The 16,512-nt window shown below is 38.4% G+C and overlaps 1 long non-coding RNA gene across 1 annotated transcript; it reads left to right on the top strand.

Moving 5' to 3' along the window:
* The first annotated feature begins 308 nt into the window (after positions 1-308).
* LOC140707762 (uncharacterized) lies at positions 309-8,132 on the top strand. The gene is made up of 4 exons (XR_012087936.2): positions 309-363; positions 1,691-1,737; positions 4,142-4,205; positions 8,074-8,132. It is a non-coding gene; the product is annotated as an uncharacterized LOC140707762 (long non-coding RNA).
* The last annotated feature ends 8,380 nt before the right edge of the window (positions 8,133-16,512 follow it).

Below are 16,512 nucleotides of genomic sequence, written 5' to 3'. Positions count from 1 at the left end.
GCAGATAACAAGCAAAGTTGACAGACAGAACAAATTGTCATGTTCTTGAATGAACCGTGCAAAATGATTCCACAATTTACTGAAACTAATAGTGCTGTGATTCTATGAATATCCAAAATTTTTATTGTGTGTTCTGTATGTTTTTATTTTAAACAAAATCACTCTTCCTATTCAAATCACTGTGACAAAAAAGGGTACTTAACTTTGGCATGGTCTGAAGTTAAACTTTGGATTTCTTTTAAAAGGAAGACGAATTACTGAAGTTAAGAGAACCACAGATTGATGCACAAATGTCTCTATATTTGTAGGGCCGTTGCATAGAGGTGGCAAAACTGGATCCAAAACAAATCAATACTCAGAATGGTAATTGCTTACTTTTTAAAGATCAAACTTTTCCTGATATCCTTATTAGAATATGGATTTCACCAGCTAACGTATGGAAATCAAGTATCTCCTACAATACATTTAGTTTTGTTATACTTTAATAACTGGAAATCATTATATGTTTACCATATTAATATTCAGTATATCATCAAAAGAGTTAAGAGGCACCAGTAGTTTGAAAACTACAGCTTTAGCAATTTCTTATATTCTGAAAAGGCAAACAAATATAAAGATTCAGAACTGATTGGTTGGATGCAAAATTTCTCAAATTAGTAGGGACATTGTCTACTGACTATTAGCTGACACTGAGTTTTTCAGAACAGAAAAAAAAAGAATTTTGATTTCTGTGTGAACAAGAGGACAAAATCAAGTTGAGGAGTCAACGCATTTATGGTACAATTGTGATCTTTTGTATACTCTTCCTATAACTGTTTAAATACTCACCACATTACTGCTTCAACCTTTTCAAAGAAAATACAGTGCTGAATGATGCCCTTCTGTTAGGGAATATAGATGGTAACATCTAAAAAACATATCCCATTCATTGTAATAGATCTTGGGTGGCTTTGCCAGCTTTACTTCCTATGCAGATGTACATAGTACTGAGTTTTCTTGAATTTGTTTCTAAATATAGATGCAAGTAGCATCATTTGGGGATACATTTACAACATCACAGGCTCAGGCATGCTCTGACAAATGGGACCTATTTTCTAATTTAGCAGTCTTTGGTTGATCCATGCAGACATATGACTGGAGATAAATGTTTGCTGGAACAGTATTTATACAGTATGTTTTAGTCTAGCCCTTGAAACCACAAACAAATTAATATGATTACTAATCATTTCAAAACCATGCACACAGGCAGGAGAATACTTATTACAAATGATGACTTGGAGGCCAGAATCCTCCATTAAAGAACAGAAAGTGAGTTCTACATGCATTACCCTAATAGCCAGAGTAAGCAACTTGTATGAATCACCTCTGTTTCCTGCTTGATCTTATCTTGTATTTTTTAAAAATTTTTAAAAATGATGCCAAGTTCAGCAAACATCAGCAAACTGATTTCTGTGCATTACATCTTACAAACACATTATATGGTTGTTTAGGATTTTTCAAAAATCTAATAGCAAAATAATGTATTTTTAAAAGGACATGGTTTATACAATTTGTAGCAGGAGTATCTAACACGTGTGTGTGTGTGTGTGTGTGTGTGTGTACACACTTGGCTATATATATTAGTATCAGGAAATCCTATAATATTTTTATTATTATAATTTGCTATTTTTTTATGGACATATGCATCCAGATACATGGAAAACACCAAGATGCAACAATGGAAAAGAGACATCATTGGTAGGAAAATTATTTCATTTATTTCTTCTGTGTGTTTATATATGTGGATATGCAAGCATATGTGTAGACTTGTATGATGTCTGAGACAAAAAAATAAATGCACTGCAAAGGCATATTTATTACTTTTCATGTTATAGATGCATAATATCTTATTTGCACTTGTTTAGAAGAAAATGCTGCTGTTTATCATGAACAGCAGGCTTAAGAATGTAGCAACAATAAACATTTAAAAGAAAAACAAACATAATGAATAAAATGTCTAAAATGAGCAACATAGAGACAGTGGATAATTTTTTGTGGTCCGCAAGGCAAATCGCAGAATTTTGAATTTCTAGTAAAATTCTTTTTGCTATATAGTAGAGGGGGTGGGGCCCACCTTAAATTCAAAGGTTGGAAGGAACTATTGGCTAGAGCTGGACAGACAATCAGCCCAGCCCAGAAAAGCCCCTCCCAGTCACACAAAATACAAACAGCATGCAATATTGTAAAAAAGAACTCCAGCAAAACATGCTCAGGATGAGAGCACAATGAGCCTTCCAGGGCTAAGAATTCAATAGCCTGGGCATTCAAAATGTCCCATCACATATCCACCCAAATCACTCAGCAGTAATAATGAATGTAATCAAACCTTCTGAACACTACCTCAGTAAACACATCAGATTGTGTGGGAGAAAGTAGTCCTTTAAATATCCTAAATCCAAGCTACTTAGGACCTAAAGAAGCTTCTCTGAAGTTTTAAATGTGTTTGGAAATAGACTGGAAGCCAATGAAGATGCAATAAATTTGAAGGCGTAACATTCAGAAAACAGGAACCAATCACTAGACTGGGAGCAGCAAAAATCACCTGCCCTGCTTTTCAAAAGAGCAGAGGGGGGCACTTTCTAGCACTGGAGCACCTGATAACTGGAACTCCACTTATGGGAATTCAGGGTTTTGCCTCCACCCCACTGAACTACATATTGTTTTATTTGTTTATAAAATGTGGCATGAGATGCAGACAGAACACTTATGTGGTTTAAATGCAGGTTTTAAACTCTGTTCTTCACTTGAGCATTCTTAACAAATCACTCACCTGCTGTTTGAAACAGGGTACGTTATTCCTTGTAGTTGAACATGGCTTGGATGTTTAGCAGAAGCTTTGCGGTTCAAAGGGACGTGGTGACACTGCGGGCTAAACCGCAGAAGCCTCTGTGCTGCAAGGTCAGAAGACCAGCAGTCATAAGATCGAATCCACGTGATGGAGTGAGCTCCCGTCGCTTTGTCCCAGCTCCTCGCCAACCTAGCAGTTCGAAAGCATGTAAATGCGAGTAGATAAATAAGTACCACCTCGGTGGGAAGGTAAAACGGCGTTCTCTAGTCATGCTGGCCACGTGACAACGGAAACTGTCTTTGGACAAGCACTGGCTCTACGGCTTGAAAATGGGGTGAGCACCACCCCCTAGAGTTGGACACTGTGGCGATCTCCTCTGAAGCCCCTATTCCCCCAGGCCTTCAGAAGGTTCTCGCTCTTCTTCCTTCTTTGCTGCCACCAGGTATTGCTGTCTCAATACCATTCACTCAAAGAGACATGTGTACTTTTGAAACTTAACTCATTTATTTGATCAGGGAGGTTAACATCTGATTAATATGCAGTAGGTAAATCACAGGTTGCTAATCACTTGAATCTGAATCAGTTTTACTTTAACTTTAAAGCTCTATCAACTCTCTACACCATTCAGCATCCTCACAGATCTCTATCTCACTCTCAGTTCACTCTTAAGTTTCACACAGTCTCTCACTACCGGAATCTCTCTCACTCACAGAATCTCTCTCACACATAGAAACTCCTTTCATACTCCATACACCAGTTTTTATATCCAGCCCCCTCCCCCCTTGGCACTGCCTTCCGTCCACTCATTGGCTCCTTCTCCACTGCTCAGCTGTGATGGACAGGTGAGGGCAGGGCTGTTCGCTACAGACACGACTGGACTAAAAATGTCAAGGGGAACCTTTACCTTTTACCTTTTTGCTGGTTCAAATAGCAATTTATTGATTGCCCTTGTCCAACCATTGTGAGTAGAAAATATCCAAGTTATACTTGTCTGAAATATGTGAAAGTGGTAAATCTTTCTTTGTTCTGCTACACTTTAATTTAGTGTTTGCAGTATTACAAACAATAAAATAGTATATTTTAATTGATGTCATAGTACTTGCTATATGCAGATTAGAAAAAGGAATCAGATATTATATGCAGAAATAAAAATGAATCAGTTTCCAGATTAATGCTCTCTAAGGTGCTCATTAAATTCTTGTTAATTAAATAGATTAGCAGTGTTAATAAAGAATATGGATGCTTTCCTAATGCAAATGGCTCTGAATTTTTAGTGATTTGTTCTTCCAACTTCTTTCTTAATTGTTTTAATAGTCAGCTGCAGCACCATATTGTTCACCTGAGGGAAGAAAAGACATCTGTGACCTTGAAGAGGAAGGTAATGAAGCACCTTCAGGCAAATTTAATGGGAAATTGTTACCCTTTTGTCATATGACAAGTATTTTACTGTGTAAAACACATATTATATGTATGTGTGTATTTGAGATCTACACACTGCTGAGATTAAAATATTTCAAAAAGTCTGCAATATATAATATATATAATATCACAAACAGATATAAAATACACAGTACACAAATGCAATATTAATATTAATTTAGGGTACATAGTTTTGTAAGACAGATGTTAGATTGGACTACAGAAGGAATGTCCACATGAATAGATATATTTTCAACATGCACTTAAAACTAAAATTGGAGGCATATTTTGAATTTGTGAGGGATGAACATTCTACATAGTGGATGCTAGAGGAACTAGATGGTGGGTTGCGATGTACAGTGGGGGCTTGACTTGAGAACTTAATCCGTATTGGAAGGCGGTTCTCAAGTCAAAAAGTCCGTAGGTCAAGTCTCCATTGACCTACAGTGCATTGAAAACTGATTAATCCCGTAACAGGCTGTTTTTGTTCCATTTTGGGTTTTTTCTGGTCTGTAAGTCAATTCTCAGGCTGCAAGTCAAACCTACATTTTGCGGCCAGAGAAGTCTGTAACTCAAAAAGTCTGTAAGTCAAGACGTCTGTAAGTCAAGGGTCCACTGTAGATGTGAAGAGCATTGGTACTACAGTGATGCCCGGCTTGATGACGACAATCCATTCAAAAAATCACTGTTAAGCGATGTTGTTGTTAAGCGAAAGTAAACCCACTGGAATGCATTAAAAACCAGTTAATGTGTTCCAATGGGCAAAATACCTCATCGTAAAGCGAAGATCTTCCATGGGGAAGCCATTTTCGATAGCTGTCTTCTGGAAATAGGTCTGGAAAACAGTGGGAGGCCATTTTGAAAACCCAACGATCAGCTGTTTTTGATCGTCTTGAAGCGAAAAATCGGTTCCCGAAGCAGGGACCGATTCAACGTAAAGCAAAAAAACCCCATTGAATTGTCATTTTGTGATCGCTGTAGTTATCGCAAAAAACTAATCATGAAGTGATTTTGTCATCTAACTGGGTCGTCGTGAAGCGGGGCAGCACTGTACTAGGATGCAGATGACCTTAATGATCAAATGGCTTTATAAGGGAGAAGGCAGACTCTCAGGTGACAAGATCCCAAGTTGTTTAGGGCTTTATAAATTAATAGCAAAACCTTAAACTTGGCCTGCTATCAGATTCCTTCAGCAGTAGTCTTATATGCTACCAATAATCTGCCACAATCAGAAGTTTAGCTGAAGCATCAGCACCAGTTGCGTCTTCTCAACCAGGATTAATGGTACTATCTCATGCAAGTGACATAGTTGCTTTGGGATAATGAGTAATACACAATGCTACAAAGTTACAGCAAAACTACATAAAGAGTTTCAAAGTTATTCTTCAGTTGAATGCCAAGTAATGTTTTCTAGTTACTTCTAAATTTTATTTTTACAGGGATACTTAAGGCATTTTTAGATTTTTTTAAAAGTTTTATGAAGTTTCACTCTAAGAACTAAGGAAAGTTCAACATCAAAAAACTAAGATCATGGCCACTGGTCCTGTCACTTCCTGGCAAATAGAAGGGGAGGATATGGAGGCAGTGACAGATTTTACTTTCTTGGGCTCCATGATCACTGTAGATGGTGACAGCAACCACAAAATTAAAAGACGCCTGCTTCTTGGGAGGAAAACGATGACACACCTAGACAGCATCTTAAAAAGCAGAGACATCACCTTGCTGACAAAGGTACGCATAGTCAATGCTATGGTTTTTCCAGTAGCGATGTATGGAAGTGAGAGCTGGACCATAAAGAAGGCTGACCGCCGAAGAATTGACGCTTTTGAGTTGTGGTGCTGGAAGAGACTCTTGAGAGTCCCCTGGGCTGCAAAGAAAACAAAGTTATCCATTTTGAAGGAAATCAAGCCTGAGTGCTCACTGGAAGGAGAGATCCTGAAGCTGAGGCTCCAAGACTTTGGCCATCTCATGAGAAGAGAAGACTCCCTGGAAAAGACCCTGATGTTGGGAAAATGTGAAGGCAAGAGGAGAAGGGAATGACGGAGGACAAGATGGATGGACAGTGTCATTGAAGCTGCCAACATGAATTTGACCCAACTCTGGGAGGCAGTGGAAGACAGGAGGGCCTGGCGTGCTCTGGTCCATGGGTCACAAAGAGTCGGACACAACTTAATGACAAAACAACAACTATGGAAAGTGTTCTTCAATTTAGTATTTTGTATTTTTATAGATAATATCATAGTTATCCATTAGAATAAGCCAGAGAATAGTTCACTGTATTTTCTGGCCCATCAGCAATGGCAAACCATGCAACAAGTCAGTTATGTAAAAGAAACAACAGTAACAATGGCTGTCATGAACAATGCAATGATTTGCTTTTTTAAAAATGATGGTTATGCTGCAGTTAGGGGATTCTTCATCAGCTTATAACGCAGACTTCCCAGAAGCACAAACTCCCCACCACAATAGAATGAGGCCTAGGTGGAATGGCTGAGGTTCTACATTAATCAGATTAAAGGAAGTCCTGCAGCGGTTTGAGACCAAGCCACCTCCAAGCCATCAGAAGTGGCAGCACTTAAGGAGGCATAGCAGAATTGTATTGCCTAGAAGCGCTTGACTGGAGAAGAGGACTCCTCAACCACAGGGCACTCTTTGTGAGGAGGACTCCTTCCAAAAACCTCTGAGCTGCTGCAGCTGGACCTTGTAGATGGGGAGGGTTGGCAATTCCCACAAAAAACAGTTTGGCTTAGGCTTGAGACATTGTTGAAGCCCCAGATTTCTTAATGATTCTTAACTTCTTGCATTCCCTGAATAACTGAGTCCCTGCTTGTAATTTTAGAAGAGGTAGTTGTGTTAGTTTGGGCTAGCATATCAGGCAAAAAAAAAAAAAAGAAAAAAATATAAAGAAGAGAAAATGTGGCACCTTAAAGATTAACTACTGTATTTTAATGTGAGCTTTCATGGACAAGTCCTGTTCCACTGAGGAAGTAAACTTGTCCCACAAAAGCTCACATTAAAATATAGCAGTTAGTCTTTAAGGTGCCACAATGTTTTTGTCTTTATTTTTTTTCCCTAATTTTTCTTTTTCTTTTGGCCTGAATCCCTATTGTTTTTTATTCTGCTACCCTTAGACCTTGGGCTGATTATACACACAATTTTGACTTTCGTTCCCCATATTTCATTTATTAACTTTTGATAGGCATTTATCTGTCTTAATCTCATATTTATTTACCATACTCTGCTGTGGATACTCCTCCCTTGACTTGTATGCCAGCTACAGATATATGGATTTCCTAGCCTGGCTTTGAACTAACTGTAGTTAGGAGAAGAACCACTGAAAAGTATCCAAAAGCATACCATGGTCAATGGTATCAGAAGCTACAGATAGGTCAATAAAGAGCAACAGGATTTGCAACCCCCCTATCAATCCTCTTTGTCTCAGTAACGGCAATTCATCAAGATATCCAACACCAATTCAGCTTCAACTCCAGGTCCAAACACATCTACATCAGGGGTATACAATGTCAGTGGTGCTAATGGCCATTTTACCAATTTTATTTCTAAACGTGTTCTAACGTGTGTTCAGTCAACTTTGCATTGTGTTTTCACTCCACTTGTGCTCTAGTCATCATTTGATTTGTTTCACTGCTTGCAGCTCCCTTGAAGCTGAATTAGAAGAATAATGTTGGAAAAAGGGCTTGGGAGCAATCATGCCTATCTATAGGGCAGGTATCTGTGACCCGCAATACATTTGTTATTTTAGATAAATTGCATAAAATGAAAATCATCCTAGAAGGCATTTAACTTACTTAATTCTGTCTTTGCAGTTAAACAAAAACAAAGAAAAGATGGCAGTGAGGCGGGGGAAAGACAAAGAAAGAAGAAAGTAATGGTAAGGTTTATTGTCATGCTAAAAATTGTTTTCTAAAAGTGAACAAAAAGTATGAAATGCTCAATTTAAAATTAACCATGGGGAGTCAAGATTCTTTGTTAATGTCTCCTGGGTTAGCTTAAAACATGTATATTGTAGTTTAGTCGTTAAGTCATGTCCAACTCTTCGTGACCCATGGACCAGAGCATGCCAGGCCCTCCTGTCTTCCACTGCCTCCCAGAGTTTTGTCAGATTCATGTTGATAGCTTCGATGACACCGTCCATCTATCTCGTCCTCTGTTGTCCCCTTCTCCTCTTGCCTTCACACTTTCCCAACATCAGGGTCTTTTCTAGGGAGTCCTCTTCTCATGAGATGGCCAAGGTATTGGAGCCTCAGCTTCAGGATCTCTCCTTCCAGTGAGCACTCAGGCTTGATTTCCTTCAAAATGGATAACTTTGTTCTCTTTGCAATCCAGGGGACTCTCAAGAGTCTCCTCCAGCACCACAATTCAAAAGCATCAATTCTTCAGCGGTCAGCCTTCTTTATGGTCCAGCTCTCACTTCCATACATCGCTACTGGAAAAACCATAGCTTTGACTATGTGTACCTTTGTCAGCAAGGTGATGTCTCTGCTTTTTAAGATGCTGTCTAAGTTTGTCGTTGCTTTCCTCCAAAGAAGCAGGCGTCTTTTAATTTTGTGGTTGCTGTCACCATCTGCAGTGATCATGGAACCCAAGAAAGTGAAATCTGTCACTGCCTCCATATCTTCCCCTTCTGTTTGCCAGGAGGTGATGGGACAAATGACCATGATCTTAATTTTTTTGGATGCTGAGCTTCAGACCATTTTTGGCGCTCTCCTCTTTCACTCTCACTAAGAGGTTCTTTAATTCCTCCTCATCTTTTGCCATCAGAGTTGTATCATCTGCATATCTGAGGTTGTTGATATTTCTTCTGGCAATCTGAATTCCGGCTTGGGATTCATCCAGTCCTGCCTTTCGCATGATGTATCCTGCATATAACTTAAATAAGGAGGGAGACAATATACAACCTTGTCGTATTCCTTTTCCAATTTTGAACCAATCATTTGTTCCATATCCAGTTATAACTGTTGCTTCCTGTCCCACATATAGATTTCTCAGGAGATAGACAAGGTGGTCAGGTGCTCCCATTTCTTTAAGAACTTGCCATAGTTTGTTATGGTCCACACAGTCAAAGGCTTTTGCATAGCCAATGAAGCAGAAGTAGAAGTTTTTTGGATCTCTATGGCTTTCTCCATAATCCAGTGCATGTTAGCAATTTAGTCTCTAGTTCCTCTGTCCCTTTGAAATCCAACTTATACTTCTGGGAGTTTTCAGTCCACATACTGCTAAAGCCTGCCTTGTAGGATTTTGACCATAACTTTGCTAGTGTGCGAAATGAGTGCAATTGTACGGTAGCTGGAGCATTATTTGGCACTGCCGTTCTTTGGGATTGGGATGTAGACTGATCTTGTCCAACCCTCTGGCCGCTGTTGAGTTTTCAAGACTTGGTGGCATATTGAGTGTAGCATCTTAACAGCATCATATTTCAAGATTTTAAATAATTTAACTGGAATGCCATCACCTCCACTGGCGTTGTTAGCTGTGCTTTCTAAGGCCCATTTGACTTCACTCTCCAGGATGTCTGGCTCAAGGTCAGCAGCCACACTATCTGGGTTGTCCGGGACGTCCAGATCTTTCTGGTATAATTCTCCTGTATATTTATGGCACCTCTTCTTGATATCTTCTGCTTCTGTGAGGTCCCTACCATTTTTGTCCTTTATCATGTCCATCTTTGGACAAAATGTTCCTTTAATATCTCCAATTTTCTTGAAAAGATCTCTGCTTTTTCCCTTTCTATTATTTTCCTCTCTTTCTTTGCACTGTTAATTTAAGAAGGCCCTCTTGTCTCTTCTTGCTATTCTTTGGAATTCTGCATTCAGTTTTCTGTAACTTTCTCTATCTCCCTTGCATTTTGTTTCCCTTCTATTCTTTATTTTTAAGGCCTCGTTGGACACCCATTTTGCTTTCTTGCATTTCTTTTTCTTTGGAATGATTTTTGTTGCTGCCCCCTGTACAATGTTACAAGCCTCCATCCATAGTTCCTCAGGCTTTGTGTCCACCAAATCTAGTTCCTTAAATCTGTTCTTCACTTCCACTGTGTATTCATAAGGGATTTTTTAAAATTACAGTCAAAGACCAGTAAAACCAAATCAATATAAAATAGATACATATAATCATTGTTTAGTAAAATTGGGCAGGGTAATAAAATTCCATTAAAACATGATAAAACAACCCCTTCTTGTGTATTCATAAGGGATTTGGTTTAGATTATACCTGACTAGCCCAGTGGTTTTTCCTACTTTCTTCAGTTTAAGCTTGGGTTTTGCTATAAGAAGCTGATGATCAGAGCCACAATCAGCTCCAGGTCTTGTTTTTGCTGACTGTATAGAATTCCTCCATCTTTGGCTGCAGAAAACATAATCAATCTGATTTCGGTATTACCCCTCTGGTGATTTCCATGTTTAGAGCCACCAGTACAGCCTTTCCCAGTCTTGTTGACTATGAGGGCTACTCCATTTCTTCTATGGGATTCTTGCCCACAATATGATAATTGTCTGAATTGAATTTGCCCATTCCCATCCATTTTAGTTCTCTGACACCTAGGATGTCAATGTTTATTTTTGCCATCTCCTGTTTGACCACATCCAGCTTACTAAGGTTCATAGATCTTACATTCCAGGTTCCTATGCAGTATTCTTGTTTGCAGCATTGGATTTTCCTTTCACTTTCAGGCACGACCGCAGCTATGCATCCCTTCGACTTTGGCCCAACCACCTCATTAGCTCTGGAACTACTTGTCCTTGTCCTCCGCTCTTCCTCAGTAGTATGTTGAACATCTTCCAACCTGAGAGGCTCATCTTCCAGCATCCTATCTTTTAGCCTTTTGTTTCTGCCCATGGGGTTTTCCCGGCAAAGATACTGGAGTGGCTTGCCAGTTCTTGCTCCAGGTGGATCGCGTTTAGTCAGAACTCTCCACTATGATCTGTCCGTCTTGGGTGTGCCTGCATGGCATAGCTCATAGCTTCTCTGAATTACTCAAGCCCCTTCATCACAAGGCAGCAATCCGTGAAGGGGAAAACATATATATATATATAGGTTGTTACAAATTAACCACCTGTGCAAAAGCCTTATTTGCAGATCTCATTTCACCTTAATGTACTTATTTGCAGATCTCATTTCACCCTAATATCTATAAATCTGTTGTGTATTATGTGACTATCACACTTCTTAAAAATTACAGTATTTAGTATTGTTTGGATGGAGTTTCATAAATTAAATTCTTCAAAAATCTCTCTGGTTTATGAATGTGAGATACTGTGTTTCTGTAACCCATGATGCAAAAAGCCAGGAAGTGGCCCAGTATTGTTATGCAATATTATGCCTGCATTGCAAGCAGAAAAAAGGATACAAGCTTTGCATAGCAGAGAGCAGCCTGTAAGTTGGCAATACCAATGGCAACAGTCAAGATAGTCTACAGGATACCCTCTTCTGCTCACTACCATTCACTAAGTGATGCCACGCAAGGGAAGATCTGAGAAGTTGACTCCCTTTTTTATCAGTTAACTACTTCTCATCCAAACACAAAGCAATTGTCAGGGCTGTTTTTCAACAAGTGTGAGTGGTAGTGAGTAAAAGAGGGTATCCCGTAAACCATCAGAATTGACTTGACAACCCACAATTGTTATTATTATTTGTTTAGAATCACCCCATAATTGTGTTTATCTTGAACTTTTACAGGTCACACAAGCTTTTATTGTGAGAATTTGGATTAAATTGGAATGGAACCAAAATCATACTATATGACTTGGCTTGTTTACAACTGCTTGTTTATCATGGTCTCTCCCAGAAGGATATTTATTTATTTATTTATTTATTTATTTATTTATTTATTTATTCCCCGCCTATCTAGTCAATTGTGACCACTCTAGGCGGCTTACAACATGCAGTTAAAAAATAAACATATAAACTTATACTTGATTGCTCTCCTTTCTCCCTACTACCTTTCCTTCTATTTAATTATCACAGCTCAAATAAATGAACACACATTTTTGTCTAGCCTATTGAATTATGATAAGGTTTTATTTCCTGCTTCTCTCTCAATGTAGTCAACCAAAGCTGTTGTCAATCTTCCCTAACTTGGCGATTGCTGGCCCATTGCTTCATTTGTCATATTTTTCTTTCTACACAGGAAGCTCCATTAGCTCCTCAGTTCCTGAAGATTAGGACTCTTGAACAAAGAGACATTTTTGTGAGTATCAGAGATGTAGAAACCTGTTGAGTTGGAAAGACTAATGTATTTTAAAAACTGATGGAGTCAGTGAGGTCTGAGGATTTGCTGTAGCAGATAATGCTTAACATGGGGCCGCTGCTATATTCATCTGAACAACTTGCATGATAGTTTCACATGTGAACTCTGCATTATCTCATAAATGTGTTTCCAAATTTGTATTTTCTAAGATAACATGAGTGGTGGTGGTGTGCTAAATCTCCAAGTGAGGAATGATTTGTTGGAGATTTGAGTAAAATAGTTTCTAGAAATGTGGTTATCCCTTTAGTTAGCAGAACACAATGCAAAAACGAACAAACAAAAGACCCACAAAAAATAGAGAGATCAGTTCAGTCTGATCAAATCTAACTGCGCACAAAATGTAGCTCTTTGTGAGTCAAATATCATTCTAGAAGCATTTTAAAGTAGAAAAATGTATCTTAACTCACAGTTACCATCTGTAGTTACAGTCAGAAGAGGGAAAGGGTAAAATGGAGTGTCAAGGCTGAGAGAGTGATTCCATGCCTGCTTCTTTAAGGATGGCCAAGGGAAGAAGACAGCAATCACAAAACAATGGAAGCAAACAAACAGGAAAGAAAGGCTTGACTCAAATGCCAGTAGCAGGAAAGATTTTAGCAATCAAGTTTGTAGCAATCATTCTAGGTTGTAAAACCCTGTCCTATAGATATCCATTGTTAGTGCATGCTAGACTGCTATTTCTCTAAAAGGATTAAGCATCTCACCCTGTCCAGTTTTTACTTTTCATTCAGTTCCATTTTCTACACAGACATGTGTAATAAATTGTGTTCATTTTTACTTGGAATGACCAAGGAAATCAATGGAATGACCAAGGAAATGATAGCCTGTTTACTGAATCTTTTCATGATGATTTTAAATATCTGCACAGGAAGGAAAATGATAATGGAGCAAAGTACTTGCTCTCAATGTCTGACACAGTAGCTTAAATCTGAAGTATAAAGAATAATTAAATATACTGCACATTCTAGAATAAGGTTGGCCAATGGGTGGTCGTCAAAACGTTGTACTACACTTTCCATCATCCTTCACTATTGTCTGTGCTGACCAAAGATGATGATAGTTGCAGTTCAGCAGCATCTGCAATTGCCTATTATTATTCTAGAAGTGTAGTTTAGGATGGACAATTTAGCTAACACAACAGTTTAGAGCCTTATTTATATGGGAAAAAGCACTAATGAATTGTCTTTAACATTCATCTTCTCATTTTCTTAAATGATATTTTTGCCACTTTAGGGACTGGCAGATATGATGGATAAATTCTGTGCCCTTCAGCTCAGCTTGGTAAGAAATTATTTTGAACAATAGGATGATTCACTAAATTCTTTTTTGAGATTTTTGAAAATAATATTAATATTGTAAAGCAGCTGTCACATTCTGAGCTAACCCCCACCCCCATGTTCTATAGAAATATAGAGGGGTGAAAATAATCAGAACCTGATGACAAATCAGAAAGTTTTAATTTAAGCTGTAGAAGTATAGCATCATGAAGCACTGGAAGCCGGCTTTTCCTCCCCTCATTTCATAGCTTTCCCTTTCCTTTGTTGTATTTAGTAAAAGATTTCATTCATCACCAATGGACAGACTTCATGTTATTTACAAATGCAAGTGACTGTAGCCTGCTGTACCCCATCCACATTTAATGCACCTTTCTGATGGATGTTATCAGATCAGGAAGTCTGATACCTGAACCCTACAGAACCCTAAGAGCCCTACAGAACTTCATAGACTTCTAGGGGAAAATCAGAAGCCTATGTTTGTCACAGCTGGCATTATCCCAATTAAGAGTTAATTCCGGAATGAAATCAACTTTTTCCAATCATATCAAAATTTATCTGGGTATCAATTTATAAGTCTTTTCATTGTTGCCAAAATTCCAGGCAACATCAGCTTGTCTAATTCTACCAGCTTTATTTATTTACATTGCTTCTATTTTCCATAAGCACAGAAATGCTTGAAATATTGCAAAGATCCAAAAAGTCTTACAGCTATGAAAAACTACGGGCATAAATGCTTTGAAAATACATGAAAATTAAACGTAACTTGCAGGCAAATGCTTAAGTCAGAACGCATTCCAAAAGGCAGTATAGATATATTTTGAAGAGTTAAAAAAAAGAGTGTGTGTTTCATTTACATTCTAACAGTGCAGGAAGTTATAGACTAAAAAGGCACATTTAAAAAACAAAGAGCAGATAATGCATCTCTAAAATATCAAAGTTCTAACAATGAAACCATATAGAAAATAACTTTTATAGCCTCTGAACATATTAATAACACACAAAATAATTCTAAATGCTCACCCAGCCAAACCAGCTTGAAATCTGTCGAGAAAGATCCATGATAATTGTGTTGCCATCTTGTGTTGATAAGCTGAATGCTGCTGTTCCTTCACTGGCTCTCTTTTATAGCCATTATTTATACCCTTCTCTCCCATTCATCAACTTTCAATAATCCTTTTTGGAGGACCTGCTGGCACCACCACCAACAAGAAATTAATAGGGAATCCTATTGTCTCAGCACTTTCTTTAACTTCACAGGCTTGTAACTCAGAATCTGTCAGGCTGCCACTATGATGATAGACATCCTTATCTTGCAAAGCCTGGAGGAATAAAGACCTACAACATAAAGCATCTGGTCCATCAAGGTCCTGTAACACCAGACTACTGGAAAGTTCTGTAGTGTAGAGCAGCCATACGCAACCATTTTTTTTTTTGCCATAGCCATAAACACAATATAAAAGAAATATAGGCTGAATCAGGACTGTGTAAGTCACATAACAAACATTATAAGGTGGTGTGTGAAGAATTGTTTCTAGTCTGTGGCCCACTTCAAACTTGTCAGGGTCTCCTGGGGACTGTATGCCCCCCCCCCATTGATGGCTAATGTAGAATACGCTTTCAATTCTTTCCTTTGTTTATGCTGTCATAGTTCACAAAATTTAAATATATTTCAGTGTGTTCAGAGATTGGAATATTCATTTGCTAGTTTTTTAGAAGTCAGATTTATATTATCTGTAGCCCAATAGACCTGGTGTATGAATAAAATTATGGCTAATTGTATTCTTAAGGAAACAGTGCAAAATGTATTCTAAATTCTGTCTGGCTGTTTTGCCCTTCCCACAGATTAGTGAAGGTGCAGAATGCATTGTTATCCCTAAAAGACTATTTCTGGAGGGAGCACCTGCCAAATCCAGGCGAATAGCATTAGAAATGCTAAACAGCTACCCTACAGAGAGCATGATCCTGGAGAACTACTACGTGCAGCAAGTATGGAGCACCTACAAGACTAAACTTATTCAACAACAATTTAAAAGGCATGCTAAGCCAGGTTCAATAAATGATAACAGCTGGTAGGCATGTTGGATAGACAACAAAATATTTCTGCATTGATAAGAAAATGCAATTTTTATCTGTGATTATGAATATTCTTGAAGACAGCTGGTCAAAGTGCACTTCGGCTTCTTTTATAAATCGATTTTGTCTGTGCTCGGTCATTTATGTATTCATCTCAATTCTGCTTAAGACTATAGTCAAAGCATCTTATGTAAATGGTTGTTGTGGGTTTTTTGGGCTCTTTGGCTGTGTTCTGAAGGTTGTTCCTAATGTTTCACCAGTCTCTGTGGCCAGCATCTTCAGAGGACAGGAGTCAGAACTCTGTCTGTGCTCTGGTGCAGTTTGCTTGGATAGTTGAGCATTTATAGCTGTGGGATCAGCTTTTGTCCTTTTCAGGGGATGGGTGAATGTGGTGATCAGCGTGTTTTTTTTTGTTGTGGGTGCATTGTTGTGATAAGAGGGAGAGATTATCTGTCACTGTGATTGATGGGTGTCATTAGCTGGTCTTTTGTGTGCAGTGATCACCGGTCCTTGTGGTTGGGTAGAGTTCGCTAACCTTTTGCAGGCTGTATTTTTCAGTACTGGGAGCCAGGCTTTGTTGAGTTTTAAACATTTTTCTTTTTTGTTGAAGCTCTGCTGATGTTTGTGGATTTCAATGGCTTCCCTGTGTAGTCTAACAT

Source organism: Pogona vitticeps, chromosome 5 (genome assembly GCF_051106095.1).
Source record: "Pogona vitticeps strain Pit_001003342236 chromosome 5, PviZW2.1, whole genome shotgun sequence".
Classification (NCBI taxonomy): domain Eukaryota; kingdom Metazoa; phylum Chordata; class Lepidosauria; order Squamata; family Agamidae; genus Pogona; species Pogona vitticeps.
This window is presented reverse-complemented; position numbering and strand designations above follow the sequence as displayed.